Source organism: Mauremys reevesii, linkage group 7 (genome assembly GCF_016161935.1).
Source record: "Mauremys reevesii isolate NIE-2019 linkage group 7, ASM1616193v1, whole genome shotgun sequence".
NCBI lineage: Eukaryota > Metazoa > Chordata > Testudines > Geoemydidae > Mauremys > Mauremys reevesii.
Window position 1 is genome coordinate 115,310,808 of NC_052629.1, and position 5,093 is coordinate 115,315,900.

Below are 5,093 nucleotides of genomic sequence, written 5' to 3' on the forward strand. Positions count from 1 at the left end.
GGAACTTGGGGAGGAGGGCAGGCGGTTGTACAGTGGATGCAGTGGCTGTCTGTGCTCTTGTTGGCTTTCCTGCAGCTCCACCAGACACCTGAGCATATCCATTTGCTCCCCCATTAGCCTCAACATTGCATCCTGCCTCTTCTCATCATGCTCACAATTCTTTCCTGGCTTCTGCCACTGAATGCCTCCATGCATTCAGCTGTGCCCCATCAGTGCGGGAGGACTGCATGAGCTCGGAAAACATGTCATCGCGAGTGCATTTTTTTTGCCTTCTAATCTGTGATAACCTCAGGGATGGAGATGATAGGGGGAACATAGAAACATTTGCACCTGTGGGGGGATAAAAAGGGAGAGTAAAATTTAAGATGATACATTTCTGAGAACAAAAGGGAGACTCTTTCACAGTGAATCAAGCAATTCACAGCGGACTACACATGTGCTTTAGGTACAAGGTCACATTTTGCCTTTTATATTGAGCGCCTGCCGGTATGGTGACACATCACACACGGCTGGGCAACAGAATTCAGTTTCCAGGCAGCCATGGTAGGCCAAAGGGTACGCGGGTTTGGCTTCTAATGCCTTCATAAAATGTGGGAATGTTTTCAAACTGCAGTGCTCTCCTTTCCCATAGCAAGCAATGCTGGTTGGGCTTGCCATCTAAAACAAAGAGCTGTGGTTTTCGGGTGGATGTGCAGCACACACCCCCTCCCACCCCTCCACATGGCTATTTGGGATGATCCCTTCACCCCGCTGCATGGCTATTCTCAGGGATGATCCCTTTTAGCCAAGCGCAAACAGCCCAGCATGAACGGAGTCCTTTTACTGTTTCCTTACAAAAATTCCCCTATTTCAACCAGTTGACCATGAATGATATCACTCTCCTGAGGCTAACACAGAAAGATATAGACCAAATGTTGCTCGAATGCAACCAAAACCCAGGACCATCCGCTGCCATGCTTTGTGCTGCAATGATTCCAGACTACTTGCTACTGACTTGGCGTAGTAAGGGGCCCTACCATGAAGGACGAAATAAGGCATCCCTCCCCAGAAACCTTCTCAAAGGCTTTCAGAGTACCTCCAGGAGAGCTTCATGGAGATGTCCCTGAAGGATTCCCACTCCATCCCCAGACACGTTAACAGACTTTTCCAGTAGCTGTACTGGCCGCAAATGCATCCCAAGTCTTCAGGGCAAACCAAACATTAAATACTATTGCTTTTAAACCCTGTACTGTAGTTACAAATGTGCACTCACCAGAGGTGCCTTCTCCACCTTCAGGGTTGGGGATCCCGCCTTGGGGGCATTAGCTCCAGAGTGATGAAAAGGTCCTGGCTGCCAGGGAGAACAGATTCATCGTTTGCCTGCTGCACATTCTCCTCCTTCTCCTCCACAAAATCCTCCTCCATATTGTGTGAGGCTCCCCCCTTGAAGGTGTCCACGGACAGTGGTGGGGTAGTGGTAGCGTCCCCCCCTCAAATGCCATGCAGCTGATCATAGAAGTGGTTGTTCTGGGTCAGAGCCCCAGACATGCCATTTGCCTCCTTTGTCTTCTGGTAGGCTTGCCTGAGCTCCTTGACATTCACACAGCACTGCTGTCCCTGTTGGAGCCCCTGTCCATCATGCCTTTACCCAAGAAGCAAATGCATGTGCTTGCACCAAAAGACGTACACACCTCCCATTACTGGAAGAATATACCTGTTCTCCTATTATATTTGACCATGGCTATTGCACATGCAAGTTTAACACAATTACATTGTGGTGAATCAGTTCCTTAGGCTATTATATGGAGTTTCAGGGTAGGTACCATGTTACAGGTGAACAGAGCCGCCCGGACGGGGCGGGGGAAGCAAGTGGGGCAATTTGCCCCAGGTCCCGGGCCCCACACGGGCCCTGGCCCAGCAACCGTCTGGGTCTTCAGTGGTGGGGGGCCCTTCAGTGCTGCCGAAGACGTGGAGCGACTGAAGGCCCCCCGCCCCCTGCCACTGAAAGACCCGGACCGCCGCCGGGTGAGTACAAGCATCACAGATCCCCCACTTTGCCCTAGGCCCCCTGAATCCTCTGGGCGGCCCTGCAGGTGAAACGCAGGAATGTTGTTAGTTACTTAATCTCTAGTATTTAATGTAACAATTTGAGGGAAGGGGTGTTTTGTTTTGAACTTCTTCAGTCACCATTGTTTCAGAAGAATTTCTAACCCTAAATGACAAGGAGTTCAAGTCACAAACAGAGAGTACGCTGGAGGTTACCTAGGGAGCAGGTGTCTCAGAGTACAGAGAGCATAAGGTACGGCTCTCTCTCTGGGGGAACCACTAAGACTGCATCTGGATCACTGCATTTAGTCTGGGGACCTCATTACCGGAGAGATATTGACATAAAGAAGTGAGTTCACCAAAGATCAACACAGTTAGGAGGAAGTGTTCGAGCCAAATATGTGCCGTTTGGCTAAGCCATGACTAAGACACGTGAATGGATGTGAACGCCAAAGGAAGACAAGAGCTATTTGTTTAGGGCTCTATAAGAAGGAACAAGTGATGCAGTCATCTTCTAAGATAAACCCCTTTGCTTGTGATGGAGGCAGGAGCAGCTGAGCAAAGTGTGTTTATCATCCCTAATTTCTATAACAGATCTGGTAGAGCAGTCAAGGGGTTCAGAACAGCTGGCTTGGCTCCTGTTTAAACACTCAAGTAAGTAACCTGATTTTCACAAGTGCTGAGCATCTAGCAGCTCTCACTAAACCCAATGGGAATTCAGTGGTGTTCAGCACCATTGCAAACCAGACCCCCCAGTTCAGTGCGTACAAATGAATTTAGGAGCCAAACTTTTAGGCAACTATTTGTGAAAGTCTTGGCCCAATCTTCCAGCTCTGTGACAGCTTACACCTTTCAGGAACCCACGTTTGAAGTGTCCCCATGGGCCATATCCCACAACAATGTGAAAATTAAGTCAGAAGAACGTTAATTGTTAATGACTTAGGGCCTCCTCGTACCTCTCCTCATAGGGCTACTTCAGGTTGAATTCCTGGCAAACACTCTTTCTGGATCCCTCTCTGCAAGGAGCCATTGCTGGTCCTTCCACAAATCCCAGTCCCTGGAGAGCCCCATCTACAAGTTGCTATTCATGAGTGCCCTCTTCCCAGACTTTTGGCCTCTTATCCTGCTTCCCTCTCCCGGCCTACAGTCATGTGGTTCCCCTAGGGACTACACTTCCCAGAATGCTGACCTTTAAAGAGCCAGAACTTCAAGCAGCAAGTTAAGGGACAGTACACTCTGTGTTTCTTTACAGACTTGTCTAGACAGCAACTCCTCGCTTAATGTTCTAGTTATGTTCCTAAAAATGCTACTTGAAGTGAACCATTATTAAGCGAACCCAATTTCCCCAAAAGAATTAATGTAAATAGGGGGAGGTAGGGTCCAGGGAAATTTTTTTCACCAGACAAAAAGACATATACTCTCTTTGTGTTTGTATATGTGTGTAAGTTTTAAACAAACCATTTAATACTGTACACAGCAATGATGATTGTGAAGCTTGGTTGAGGTGGTGGAGTCAGAGGGTGGGATATTTCCCAGGAATGCCTTGCTGCTAAATGATAAACTAGCACTCGGCTGAGCCCTCAAGGGTTAACACATTGTTGTTAATGTAGCCTCACAATCTACAAGGCAACACAAATGGAGGGAGGAGACACAATAGACGCATGGCACTGGCTGCAAACATTCCCTGCGGAAACTGAACGTGATGATGAACCGACGCTATCCCACTGGAGCGCACCACTCCCTCCACTTTCCAAAGTGCATGTGCGAGAGAGACAGACACACACACACACTGTCCCTTTAAGTACGCTGACCCCACTAAGTACATTGTCTTTTTAAGTAGATCAGCAAGTTGAGACAGCAGCTGCTGCCAGCAAGCTCCCTCCGTCCTGAGCCCTGTCGTGTTTGTCCCCCACTGCTCTGTGGAGATGGGGTTCAGGAGCAGGGGGACACCCTGACATCACCCTTCCCTCCCCCCACCCCGGCACAGCAAGCAGGAGGCTCCCAGGAGCAGCTCCAAGGCAGAGCAGCACACAGCAGTGAGGGGAAAGGAGAGACAGCTGAACTGCCAGCAATTGATAGCCTGCCCATAGCTAATGGGGGGTGGGAGGAGAGCCGGCCCACCCTGGTTCCAAGCCCCCATCAGCTCACTCCAACAGGCTGCTCTTCCTGCAAGCAGTGGACAAAGCAGGCAGCTGCCAAATGACGTTATAAGGGAGCCTTGTGCAACTTTAAACAAGCCTGTTCTATAACTGATCAGCAATGCAACAACGAAACAACATTAACCGGGACGACTTTAAGTGAGGAGGAATATATACATATATGATTTAATTCATACCTTCGGCTATTTCAATGCAAGTCGATGTGTGGGCGTACCCTGAGTGCCCGGAAGTGGTTCCACTCTCTGCTGTAGCATCCCCTCTTCACAGCATGACACTGCAGAGGTCATCACCTCTGGCACCTTCTGCTGACCACTTCTTCGGTCTAGAGATGGCCTGTCTCCGACCCTCCAGCTGGGTCACCTTTCAGGACAGCCCCCTTCGAAACAGAAGATCCTTTGCCCCTCTCCGGCTATGCTAAAGTTCCCTGCACTTCACCCCTTCTCCTGGGGACTGCAGATTTCCTACTTTTATCCTTGGACTGAGCACTGTCTCCCCAGGCTTTTTCCCTGGAGGCCTTTCTTCCTAGCCTCCCCTCCTTAGGGACTCTGGCAGCTTCTCACAGGTTTCTCTCCAGGCCTAACCTGCTCCCTGTAGTCCTCTCCAGCCTGCCTTCACCAGGCCCTTCCCAGAGAGAGGGAATTCCCACTGCTCCTCCCACTGCAATCTCCCCTGTCTCTCTAGTCTCCCTGACCCTTTCACAGCTGAGATGGCTAATTTTAATTGAGGCACCAGATCAGGATCAGCTGGAGGTTAACGGTTACATCACTGGGCAAGGCTCAGCTTAAGTCCATTCCTTGCCAGCTTCATTAAATTGACATAAGTGCTTGGACCACAATAAGACTGTCCACACACAGAACACCACCAAAATAGGTAAGAGTGGGAAATCCAGCTAATAGTTATTTTGGTTCC

The 5,093-nt window shown here is 49.5% G+C and overlaps 1 long non-coding RNA gene across 1 annotated transcript; it reads right to left on the bottom strand.

Annotated features, from left to right (window-relative positions):
- Positions 1 to 277: 277 nt before the first annotated feature.
- LOC120409407 lies at positions 278 to 4,410 on the bottom strand. The gene is made up of 3 exons (XR_005601290.1): positions 4,361 to 4,410; positions 1,253 to 1,330; positions 278 to 330 (listed from the first exon to the last, which is right to left on the bottom strand). It is a non-coding gene; the product is annotated as an uncharacterized LOC120409407 (long non-coding RNA).
- Between the last annotated feature and the right edge of the window lie 683 nt (positions 4,411 to 5,093).